This window comes from Pleurodeles waltl, chromosome 12, assembly GCF_031143425.1.
Source record: "Pleurodeles waltl isolate 20211129_DDA chromosome 12, aPleWal1.hap1.20221129, whole genome shotgun sequence".
Taxonomy (NCBI): Eukaryota; Metazoa; Chordata; class Amphibia; order Caudata; family Salamandridae; genus Pleurodeles; species Pleurodeles waltl.
The window spans coordinates 674,449,568-674,463,388 of NC_090451.1; positions in this window are offsets into that span (position 1 = coordinate 674,449,568).

Sequence of the window (13,821 nt, forward strand, 5' to 3'; positions counted from 1 at the left end):
TTGAGTGCTGTGTGTGATCACTGTAGTGTTTCCTGTGTGCAACCACAACACGTCATCTTATAAAACAGTCCTTCCTTCTGGGTTTGTGCAATCCACGAACTCTCATCTCGTCCCTCAGAAAGTACTAACTTCATCCAACTGCTTTCCAAGCTTCTTTATTGAAAGGTTCACATGTTGGTATAGTTTGCACATGCAGAGGGTAAGAGTCAAGGAAACTCTTTGAGGGATTAATACCCAAACAGACACTCCAAAACAAAACTACAACAACCGCATAGATCACTTACTTACACTAGGAGCAGTTACTCCAAGGCACTGTTGGCCCCTTACTAGGCACTTCTGGACAGTGAGATTTACTCTTAATGTTTTAGACCTCTCTATGTGCTTCAGAGTGAAGAAAGACGTTGATCAAGGTGCTAGGGTCGTGATCAGCATCTTGGAAAAAGTCAATGTTTACCCATGAACCTCCCTACCTTGGGTGACACTCTCTAAAGAATCAAGCTGCCCAGGTTCTCCATACTGAACAGCAGCACAACCTGCTACTATGGACCAGCATCCACAACGGAGAAAGGCAAGAGACTGCACGGGTTTTCGGTCCATCCACATCGTTGGTGGCCTTACTTTGTGACACTCACACGTTGCCCACTTTGCTGTTCCATCATGGGAGCTATCACATTGTGGTACCACACAGACCCAAGTGACTTCAATCCATAGGACACATGGGGTGCCATTCTCCAGAAGTTTACAATAGGCCTAGTACTTGCCTCGCAATTCTATCTCAGCTCTGGAGGGAACCCTGAGTTGAAATGTCCCAGCCTCACTCACTAATTCTAACTCTGCGCTGCATTGAGGAGCCGTCAAGCAGAACACGTTATGCCTGGTTCTTCGTCGAGATGCGTTGTGCTGGGTCGGTACGGTCAAAGCCACCAATCAGGCACTGCAACGCTGTTTCTAGTGGAATGTTATGCTTAGTTGCAGCCACTGAACGTTCAACACGAGGGGGCGACATAAATGGTACACAGAAAAGAAGGGTCTGGTGACGCCTGATGCTGGTTGGTCGTACAAACTTACTAAAGAAGGTGATATGTTTGGATAGGTGCAGGCATGTCAGAAGTGTTTAAGGGGGCTGAGTAAATCACTGATGGGGGCCCACTCAACACTTTGTCTGTTTTTTTTCTTGGTGCCATCAACACTTGGGACTTTTCCTGATTGAATTGGGGGGGAGGGGGAGAATTTCACAAATCGATAATTTACCTGCTTCTAAAATGGGCTACAGTGACCTGTGAAACTCTGTGGTGCGAGAAGCGGTGCATTCGGTTTTCTAAGAAGAGCAGAGTCAGAGTTTTTGAGACATTGCAATAGTGACTGTAGTATGTTTTGTTTGTGCAATGATTCAACATGTGGTACATTTCTTAGTATTGAACATTAGCTGATGTTAAAGTAGACCATTGCAGTGTGCTCCATTTTTTTTATCACCTCACCAACAACTAGTTGAGCAAAAAGCTCTGGATTCCTACCCAAACCATAAGCAATCAGTTCTGAGAATTATTCATGGTCAGATGGCAACACTACTTGTTACACAACCTGGTGGGGGGTATGGGAGGCTCCTCCTGACCTTCACTGCAGAAGAGGCTGAAGCCCCATTGATGTGGTGTCCTCCTCAAACATCATTTGACAGTCACACAAGGTAGGCCGCAGAATGAAAGTTGCATCAGCATAGCTTCTCCATTGAAAAAATCCCTTGAAAAGTCTTCTCCACGATCAATTGCCTGGCTTGTTAACCAAATCCCAAGGAAAACAACCCCTCACTCCAATGGCCGCAAAGCGCATTTCGTGGAGCGCCACCCACCGAAGTGTAAACATACCTATGAGAACCAATCGGGCTAAGAGCCTGATTAAGAGTTTGGCAGAGGGCTTTCTCCGTCAGAAACGTGACGGATATCCCGTCTGCAGTATTATAATTCCATTACTGCCTATGGAACGTGTAATACAGTGAGCGGGATACCCGTCATGTTTGTGATGGAGTAGCTTCTCCACCAAGCTCTGAATCAGGGCCTAAGTTTGAGTGATTATCCACCTAAGGAGAATACTTGGTGAGCAGGAGAGCCCCTTCCTCCTTGAAAGGTGACTGACTCAATGAGAACATATAGGAAGCTGCACCCGCACGTTCAGTGCTGCAGAGGTACCATCACTGTAGATAACCACCAGAACCACCCTTATCCCCCGACCTTTCTGTGGCCATTTCTTGCCTCGGGCAGCAGTGCCACAGGACAGAGTGCCGGGCGGTCCCAAGAGACTGCAACCAACCAGGAGAGATCGGCAGGAGGAGGCAAATGACAGGAGACTGAGGTCTGTCTTCTGAATGTAGGTTGTCCTTCTCAAAACACATTCTTTGCCCTCGAATAATTGCATGACGGCCAGTACAACTATGCCAGCAAGAACAAATACTGGAATATAAATTCACACTCAAACATATCATTAATCACAAACGTACTTCAGGTATTATCCTCCTCATTGTACCTTGGTTTGCATAATGGTCATTATAAATCTAATTCTTGTACTTTTTCAATTATTTTTCATCAGTTATTGAGTCAGTGGTGTCATACAACAATTTCTGCTATCTGTTTTGGTTTCATTAGAATTCTTCACATGAGTATATCAAGTACTTGTGTTGATTTTATTTTGATGCAGTTTGTGATGTGTGACTTGCTATTTGACTATGCACCCCCCACTCTTTACACATACCAGAGTGCAAATTGAGTTTACATGGCAGGGACTTCCTCTGCATTAGTAATGTATTCATCTTTGCTGACCACATATAATAGTGCATCCCTAGAGGTGGCACCTCTGGCTTATGCATGCACAGTTCAGGGCTTAGATTGTCTTTCTGACTCACATATACGTACAGCTCTGCTGCCAGGAATGAAATGCCATCGCTTTATTCATGAAGAAGTCCTAAACCCTGCTCCTATTTAGGAAAGAGCTGGAAAATTTTATAAAGATTTGTCAAACAGTGGCAAAGATATAGCCAAGTCAAAGAACGCTTCTACTATGGAAACTGGGTCCTAACTATAACTACCTACTGGTGACCGCCAGTAGGCAATGTATATATATATATATATATATATATATATATATATATATATATATATATATATATATATATATATGGTTATATTTGGTCTTTGTCTTAAGTGAAGCTAGTCAATAGGCAGTGAAGCGCTGCACAGGTTATGAAGATGGTGCAGGCCAGAAAGGGGAGTCAATGGAATTCCATCAGGGTGGGGGTGATGCGGTCTTCTGGTCCTTGATGAACGTGTTCTGCAACATGTACAATGCCCCTAAGCAGGACACTGCCACCATCCAGTCACTGCTTTATGACCTTCACTGTGGCGGTTTAATATATATATATTTTTCTTAGCTCTTGGTTGTCTGATGCTGGTGAAAGACTCCTATTTGGAAAATGTGGCATCTCTACTTCTTTTGAGCTGGTGTTTGTTGTGATGAAGCTATTGCAACCCTTTATTACCTCCCTGATCGCAAGAGTCCTCTTAACCAGTGGTTCCCAACCTTTTGCCTTCTGGGGACCCCCACTTTATCATTACTGGATCCCAGGGACCCCCATTGAATCATTATTGGAATCTGGAGACCACCCCACTGAGTCAGTACTGAAAGCAGGGGATCTGATCTATTAATATTATTTAATTTTCGAAGCAGTCGCCGGCCCCTGAGGAGGCTTAGCGGACCCCTAGGGGTCTCTGGACCACAGATTGGAAACCACAAGTCTGAACCCTTCTGGCTAACAGGTCAAATGCATTGATCTCCTTAGATGTCTGTTGTACTGCATGGGTTTCTGGCTAAGATTATACGAGAATTTTCTACATGGTAGGGTTGTGCTTTACGCATTCCAGTTTATCATTTGCCAGCGACCAATTGAAACACTTTTTTTATTTCCTCAATTAAACATTACTGTTTTCCTTTCCGGTACATTTTGTGTGCATGGGTTTCTGATTGGACTAGTAGTGGAGTGGCAGAAAGCATCAGGGGGCAGAGTTCAGGTGCAAGTGTTTGAGTATTAGAAAAGCAGGGGTTGTCGTTTCAGGGCAGTGTTGAGGTGCGTAGAGAGGCGTGTGTACCTGGCATTTGTGTGTATGTGCGCTTTTACCTCTGTGTGCAACTGTGCATTGGTGTGTGCTGCTTGTTTGAACCAGTAATGGAATAGCAGAGGTTGTTGCACGGCAGGTTTGAGCTACCTTGGCAGAGGTGCGTGTGAGTGTGTGTCTGTGCAAGGGGATGCTTGTGTGTGTACCAGGAGTGGAATAGCAAGAGGCCCTGCAGAACAGGGTTGATGTGCTCGGTTAGAGATGTATGTGTGGGAGCTCTAACGTGTGTGCACAGGCAGAGACATCTTATGCCATGAGCTAAGTGGGCTCTGGCCCAGGACCCCAGCCTTTCAAGGGCCCCTTACAGATCCAGCTCTGTTCTGCAGAGTCCTGCCCTGTTGACCTTGAATATTTATTTAACAGACTGGTTTTAATACCGTTTTCCTATAACAAAATTTATGTGGGTGATGTGTGAGTGTTTATTACAGACATTTTGCACACAAATGTTGCATTTATGTTTCATGTGACATCCATAAAAAACTTTATTTTTAGATTAAAAAATAACCTCATATTTAAGAAATGGGTGGGTATCACAGAGATCATTTGCAGTAATGTTACTGAGCTGCTGCTGTGTTGCAATATTGAAAGCAGACTGCAATCCCTCCTAATATTAATTGTAAACACATTTAGAAGTTGGACCAGTGTGCCAGCTCTCTGTCATTGACTCGGCATTGAGGTCACCAAAGAGCTGAAATTGGATCATAAATTCAAAGCTGTTCCAAACAGGGGCCCCCAAAATACGTTCGGTCTAGGGCCACCAAAATCCGTCTGTGTGACCCAGTAATGGAAATGCAGGTGTTGGTGCGGGGCGCTGGCACATGGGTGGTCATGCGTGAGTGTGTGTGTCTCAACAAACCTTTGTGGAGTGTGGTGGAGGAATTTAATAGCAGTGGGCAATGTAGAGCGGGGTTGAGGTGTGCTTTACAGATGTGTGGCTGCCAGTAAAGGAAAGCTAGGAGTGTTGCATGACAGGATTGAGGGGCATCAACTTTGCATTAACAAGAAGTGCACACACATAACTTTACGCGTCAGGGTTTCTCATGACAATAAGAAAATGAACCACTTAAGGAGATGACATATAATTAAGCAAAGGCGCTTTACATCTTCCGTGTCACAGGGAGGAGCACATATGCAATTATCTGGCAAATGTGTCCCACGGGGGTGCCTTGTGTTCATCAGACAGGCCTCTAAGCGCCATATAAGAGCCCCGCAGAGCCGGTGACACCTCCACCGCAGGGCAGCGGGGTCCTGTGCTGCCAGAGGAGGAAATGCCGGACCTGTGCACCCGCTAAAGGCGTGAGAACCCACGCAGCTGGCGTGACATCTCGGTGGGCTGTAACGCTGCGTGCAGTCTGCAACTCTCCGGTTCAAATCCCAGTTTGTCCGACTCAGCCATTCATCCATCCAAGGTGTGTCAGTTGCGTGATGCTGTGCTTTAAAAAAACGCACACACAGCTTTTAAAGGCTGAGGGACGATGCATCTGTTAGTTCCGTGGCGTGACGGGACACTATTTCGTGGTGTGTTTTATACGACAGTTCCGAGTTCTCCCTAAAATTTTATTCTGTCTTTGTACGTGACGTAGAAATCATTTGAACGCCCCCTCCCCCCTATATTGCTTCTCGATCATATGAGGCCGCGTGCACATTACCTTAAGTCTGCAGGCGTCTGTCAGTGCTTTAAATGGGCCGGTACTGTCCGACACTGAGTATCGGCATTTTTTTTATTTTGAGAGGGAGAGTACCTGCACTTCTCAAGAAAAATGTAATATGTTTTATTGAAGAGTACCGACACTTCTCAGAAACAAGCAGGTACTCTGAAAAAGAGTACCTGCACTTCTATTTTTCAATTTCAAGCTTAGCGCTTTGAAGCCTCTGTTTGAGTTTAGCTCAAATGCAAAATTAAAATTAAATACTGTTTGTGTTCTGTGGGGCTCTGTTGTATCTGGTGTTCGGCTTTGGGAGTATGTATTCACCTGTGGAAGCTGTGTGCTGCTCAGCTGGGTTGCTATGATTTTTAGAGGGCCAGTCATGCTTCTGTAGGGGTCTGGTTGATGGTCTTTTTAGGGGTTGGCTGATGCCCATTTGGGGGTTATGTGAACACCTGTTGAGAATGTGTGATACTCATTTAGCGGTCTATGATTGTTGGGAATGTGTGATACTCAGTTGGGTAACCTTAGCACCCGTTGGGATGTGTGATGCATCTGGTGAGGTTGTGTGATCGTTGTATTCTATCTATGCACCAGTTGAAGTGTGGTACTCAGATGAGAACTAAGTATGCATCTGTTGAGGTACTGTGATGTTCAGTTGGGGACTATGCACCTTTTGAGGTGGAATGCTCATTTGTTTATGCACCTATGTGTGCACCTGTTGAGGTGTGACACTCTGCTGGTGGTTATGTATGCACCTGCTGAGGTGTGATGGTCTGCTGGGGGCTATGCATATGCCTGCTGAGGTGTGATGGTCTGCTGGGGGCTATACATATGCCTGCTGAGGTGTGATGGTCTTCTTGGGGCTATAGATATGGAGGCTGAGGTGTGATTGTCCGCTAGGGGCTATACATATGCCGGCTGAGGTGTGATGGTCCGCTGGGGCCATACATATGCCTGCTGAGGTGTGATGGTCCGCTAAGGGCTATACATATGCCGGCTGAGGTGTGATGGTCCGCTGGGGCCATACATATGCCTGCTGAGGTGTGATGGTCTGCTGGGGGTATACATATGCCTGCCGAGGTGTGATGGTCCGCTGGGGCTACACATATGCTGGCTGAGGTGTGATGGTCTGCTGGGGGCTATAATATGCCGGCTGAGGTGTGATGGTCTGCTGGGGGCTATACAAATGCCTGCAGAGGTGTGGGGGGCTATACATATGCCTGCAGAGGTGTGAGGGGCTATACATATGCCTGCTGAGGTGTGATGGTCCGCTGGGGCTATACATATGCCTGCTGAGATGTGATGGTCCGCTGGGGGCTATAGATATGCCTGCTGAGGTGTGATGGTCTGCTTGTGGATATAAATATGCCTGCTGAGGTGTGATGGTCTGCTGGGGGCTATACAAATGCCTGCAGAGGTGTGGGGGGCTATACATATGCCTGCAGAGGTGTGAGGGGCTATACATATGCCTGCTGAGGTGTGATGGTCCGCTGGGGCTATACATATGCCTGCTGAGATGTGATGGTCCGCTGGGGGCTATAGATATGCCTGCTGAGGTGTGATGGTCTGCTTGTGGATATAAATATGCCTGCTGAGGTGTGATGGTCCGCTGGGGGCTATAGATATGCCTGCTGAAATGTGATGGTCCGCTGGGGGCTGTCTATGCACCTGCTGAGGATGAATGAAGCCCGGTTGACACTGAGGAGGTGAGAAACATGGGTTCACTCCATTAACTGTGATTTTGAATGAGCTTTAACAGACTGCTAGTCTACAGGTGCAGGGCTCTAGCAGCATCCTTATGCACTCAGCACCATGAACAAAGAGGAATGAGGTGTGTTGTGCTGCGGCTTTCACGTGCAGATGGCTTTATCGGTTACCCTGTAGCTCTGGAGCAGTCTGATATGAGAGCAGTGTGCCTGGCAGAGGTTCACCTCCATGGCGAGCATTAGCAGTACCTCTGGAGCACTATGAGGCTTTGGAAGCTGCACCTGACAGAGGCTCACATGTATCCAGAGTTTAGCAGTGCCCTGGAGCTCTGGAGCAGTGTCAGGCTGTGGTGTCTGTGCCTGGCTCACATATTTGCAGAGATTTAGGCGTGCTCTCAGAGCTAGCCATGGAGCAAGTTTTGTGGGATGCTCTAGGAGCTCTGCCTGGCTGGGGGTCACGTGTCTGGTGGCTCAGTGGGTTAATGATTTAACTGTAATCAATTAATCTGTGTTTGAATCTCAGCTAATCCAGTCAGTCTTTCATCTTTCTGGGTATGATGAAATGAGTAGCGTTGAGTTGAATAATAAGAAACATCCATCATATGACATCAGTGCTAAGAGTCCTATATGGGGTGAAAGGATGCTCTACAAACATGCCTGTTCGGTTATGTTATCTTATGTTATGCTATGTGTACAGTTTCCCCAGCTCCTCTTATGCATTGTAGAAGTATGGATGATGTTGCGGTGTCTCAGCTAGGGTGAGGTTCACATGCGTAGAGAACTTGAGCGATGCCTGAGAAACAGTAGGCATTCTTCCTGGCACATGGAATCATGGGTATAGGCAGGGTGGGCTTTAGTGTTGGCGGCACCCAGTGCGACGATCTTTGTTGGCACCCCACCACCCAATGACAATAATTTGATCTGCAAGGCACACATGCTTTGCGGTAGGCATATTAGCCCTCTGCGCTACTTCATACGTCAGACCTGCCACTACTCAAAACCCTGATCTCTCTCCAACAGGTACATTAATCACCAGAGTTATCTTGAAATTTTATTGTTGCCCAAAAAATGCTGGAGTCTAAGGAACTTTGCAGCAGGTGCATTTTAACACGTAATATATTTAAAAACACTGCACCCGTACAACCCCAACCTGTCGCACTGCCCTAAAGCTGGCAATGGGTATAGAGCTTTGGACAGGGTGAGCTCCTGGGTGAGGGTCACATGGGTAGAAATAGTGTGGAGAGCTCTAGTACTGTCATCTACTTAACAACCATGCCCACCTTCCAAAAAGCCAATGGCTTCACATAGACCTCAGTAGATTCACCTGCCCAGCAAAACCCTTCCATCTCCTCAAGAAAGTGTCAAGCTCCATTGACTTCAATGGGATCACCCACCAGAGACTCCTGACCTCACTTTCCTTGAGTCTCAATAGTTTGAGGAGTAAGGGGGGGTCAGTCTGAAGCAACAAACAATAGAGTCTTTACCTGGCATGGATTTATATTGGTGCTGAGTGGTAGCCGTGTCCCTGCTGCACTTGGGTAGTCTTTTCGGCCATGATCAAACTTTAAGTCGTTTAAAAGTCCTCCAACAGAGTTAGAGAAGCAGGTTTATCAACACGAGAGTTGTCATAGTATAGCCATATCATGTAAACAGGTGCAAACAACAGCACAAATCCATTTTCACCACTTATTTTCAGCATATTAGAGAAATGAGCAAAGGGATTACACTTCAGTCCATATTGCAGTAAGATTTACATCAGGATGAAATCATGTTGCTTGTTGTTGGGGTTATCGCAAATGGAATCCTGGTCAACAAGTGATCTTTAAGATATATGTTGTGAGCTCACTTTCGTGACGAACAATATACAATCGAATAATCTAGATTTGCCTCAAACTTTGTCCCATCTTTCATGTTTTAAAAGTGAAGAAGAACTCATGTACTCCATTTCTTATAGTGTAACTGGTTTAAAGCTACACTGTAGCTGTGCCGCGGTTGGCCAGGATGGCTGGGCCAACACCGTGCTGGAGATCAGTCGCTGCTGATGTGGGGAATTTCATACTTGGTCTTTCCATGCATCCTAGAAAGGAGCACTACTGGTACCTATACACGGGAAGAGCAATAGAGAACCATTCGGCAATCGTCACATGCTAGAGCAATGCTGCCTTTATGCCAATATTTTTGTAAGTGCATTGCTTAAGTGTTTTGAGAAATAGGCCCTGGGCCTGGTATTTGTCTCATTATATCGGATTTTGGGATGGTACGTCCACCATGCATGGGGCTGCTGGGCTAACCCGGGGGCGTAATTCAGGCCCCAATAGTTTCACCGGCACAGCAGGGCCCTTAACCATTCAGGGACCCCATAAGGCCCCCATAACCCTTCAGGAAGCTCCCCTTGAGCCCAAGGCAATGCCTGTCTGTGAGATATGGGATAATCAGGGGCTCTTCTTCTCATTCTATATGGGGACCCCATAATTTTACGTTCTGCTACTGCCTACCCTATTGTATAGGACAGTGGTTCCCAACCTTTTGACTTCTGTGGACCCCCATTTCATCAATAATGGAGCCGGGGGACCCCCACTGAATCATTATTGGAACACTGGGACCCCCAAGGAGTCATTACTGATAGCTGGGACCTAATATTATTAATTTTTTTAAGCAGCCGCGGACCCCCTGAGGAGACTTCGCGGACCCCCAGGGGTCCCCGGCTCACAGGTTGGGAACCACTGGTATAGGAAGCTCCTTGGTGCTGTGGCAAGCGCAGTGGTATAGATTTGTCGATTATTCATTGACTTCTAATACTGCCGACTGCAATATCCCATGGAACATCTGATCACGCGTGGCGTACTAAGGGGAACAGGTGTGCCCCTTAATGATCTCCACCACAGCACAAGGGGGTGAATGTGCCTAAAAGACAACAATTTAGGCTCTGTTGTGCAAAATAGGTTTGCATCTTTAAGTCTAACGTTTAATTTATATATTTATGAATGGACTATGGACTTATCAAATGCAGAACTGCTTCCATCCACATATGGGACAACCCCCCTTTGCGGCCTTGTCTGCGCTGCTGATGTACCATAGATGGATCGAACGCCCATCGCTCCTCAGCAAGGTTTAGATGTGACGTCATCACAAACAGACTGCAATGCACTTCTTGACAAATTTAAAAGACGCAGTTTCTTTTAACAAGTAAGAGGAAAGCTTCCGCTGATTTTTGGACAACACTGAATTACAGACAGGAGAAAATGATTGTTCAACAGCGCATTAAACAAAAAGCAGGACTGCGGTGCTGATCACATGAATAAGACTAGCAAAGTCCATAGGTCTAGCCTTAAATTGCAAGGAGGCTCGTGCACAAGCGCTTTTTACCACAATAAAGCCAGATCTACTGGGTTTCTCAACGCTGGGAGAATGTAGCAAAAACGATTGCTTTGTGTAAAAAGTGCTTATATGAGATAAAGACCTAAATGTGACAAATAGTGCTATGGACGATTGCACTTTTGACATGTAAGATAAGTCATACATGCATTCCAATCGTCGCACTTTTTTTCAGGGTGGAATGATACACCAAACAGCCAATAGCTTGAGGCATGAAAAAAAGTCTCCCTTGTGAATGCGGAGCCAACCCCATTCTACATATTTTTATAGAGTTGGTAACAATAGATGTTTCAGGCAGCTGCACTTTCAGGCTAGACCTAAAAAGAGAAGTGGCTTCTACTAGAGGTCTTTCTTAATTTGGAAAGGAATATGGAGGCTGCTCTCAAGGCTCCATCTTGAAAGCATCTTAGATGAAAGTTTTGCCAGTGATCATCTCTGGACCTGTGGTGTGCCTGCTGCACAGGAAATATTCCGTACACAGACTGTAAGCAGGGATCTTGCCTCAGTGTTTCCATCTTCTGCGTAATACCCCATTTGAGGTTCTTAGAGCTAAATAGAAAGTGTGCCCTACCATGCACCTTCTTCTTCAAATATTAACCCATACGTTCAAGGCTTCCATGGCCTCCATCGATGCGTTGTCTCGTCTATTTTTTGCTGAAGTAGTCACACACCTCTTGTAGGTTAATGACTAGATAGCTGTCGATAGGGATTGGATTACACTGCTTGTTCTTTCAATTTCCACGATGCGTCTGTAGCCATAGTTACATTCAAGAATGAAACTAGACCACACTTAATTCAGTTTGCAAGAATGTTGGATTACCTGGTCATTGCTCTAAGGAGTATGGGGAGGAAGGTAAGGTCATGGATGCTCTGGCCATGCTGCGGTGCTACATGGAAGACAGGTGATGGGAAACAAGAGGGGAAGGAAGGTTGGAGCCCTGGAGGCGAGAGTGTGACAATGGGATAGGATCTTGGATCTGGTGAGGTAGAGTTTTAGGGTAAAACCAGAAGCACTTTGAAAGGCAAGAAAAGCAGGGAGCAGCAGCTCCCACCATGTAGGGACAGCAGCAACTCACATTTGGTAGACCTTCTGCTGCTGGTGTGTGAAGGCATAGAGGCAGCTCCAAAGCAGGCCAGTCCACTCAACTTATTGATCCCCTTGAGTACTCTCCAATGGTATTTTTCAATCAAACAAATCATCTAGCTTTGCTTTACTGGAGGGAGAAGGGGCAACAAAATGATAATGCGGTTCGTCTCGTGGCGGTATGTTCTCTTAATCCTGATAAAACTTGAATAATATATATTACATCTCTTCAAACTATACAACTATAGCTGAGCGGAAATCTCGCCTTTCAAATTCACGCGAGGTAAAAAATATCAAATATATGCTAAATGGATTTGCCTGCATTTATTGCGATATTTGTATTTAGAGAAAAGTGGTATAACGTCATCATAAACAAAGTGAATCCACTTTGATGCACAGCGGATTTGTGGCTGTTGTGGCCATCCCGGAGGTGGTGCTAACACTACACCTTAAAAGCAGAAAACGGTGAAGATGCGCTGTTTCTGTGTGTTTTTTCCTATTTAAACTGAACTTTGCAGTAATATAGGCAATAAAATGCCCCTGTTGTACATTGTAAGATATTGCAAGTAACTGAGTAGTTTGATGACCATATAGAATGAGGACTAAGGCCGAGTTCCTTTAGAAAGTCTTGGAACTCCCAGGTGACTTGCAATAGCCTTTTGCCACATAATGCATGGCCAAGTCATCACCCTTCCCACAAACCACTTAAATCTTTCGTTTCTTACTACTTCATGTTCATTGTAGACATAAAGAATATCGCAGAATCTTTACTGCAAGGTTAAACACACCAAAAAGCAGTTAGTAGTTTTTTTGCAAACAGATTTCAGACTCAGTTTACCAAATTAAAAAATGCTGTGGCTCAGATTGTGTAGAACATGTAGAGAGAGAGAGAGAGGTTATCTTTCCATAGTGGCATATGGCATGGGAATAAAACAAACATGTTGCACAAATATCTTCTTTGTACTGATCACTTTTTCGTTTCAGAAAAGCATATGTTGGCTGTGAAGGTAGTTAGGCCTCCGCAGCAAATCCCACAAAGGGGATCAGAAAGTGAGAGATCATGCATCCAGGGTACATCTTCCTACTGGATGAAGATGGAGGGATCATATCACACTGCAGTCCTTAGGTCAGCTTTTTATAACTAGGCACCACTTACTCGCTACCCAACCATCAGAAGCTGTGCAGCGAGGCACCTCTGCTCAGCTCTCAGACAGGAGTTCTTTGGTGCTCCACATGAGCCAGCTCCCTCCCTTTCTCCTGGCCTGAATGAAGTTGGGTCAATATCCAATACCCCTCTATGTGCATCCAAACCCAACAACCAAATTATAAGGTTTGAGAAGATATAACTAATGAGGAGTCTGCCCCACTCAACTTCAAGCACCCCATTTACAAACCACATTACATAGAAGGTTAACAATAACCTATTTTGATTTGTTTTTAGTTTGTGGATACGTTTCAATTCTTGCATGTTTATGAATACTAATAAGGGTCATGTTTGTTGTTTGTTCTGATTTTCTGTGCATTTGGGGTGGCCTATGTTTAAATAATGAAATCACGTGGGCAGCTCTGAAGAAAGGGGACATGACTGACTGTGCAATACTTGTTGGCTAAAAAAGGTATACTTTGTAAATTCGTGAGGCTGTTATTGTTGACTATAAGGTGCAGATTACATACTTGAATGTCTTTTATATTACCAAGTGACTGTAAAACATTTGGAAAGGGAAAGTGAAATGTATATACTTATTTTTATACATTTATTTGCTGATGTACAGTTTTTGAATATAAATAATTCACACACCTTGTTGCCTTACCTTAGTGTTAATGTTTATTTTGTTTTTTGCTCTCCA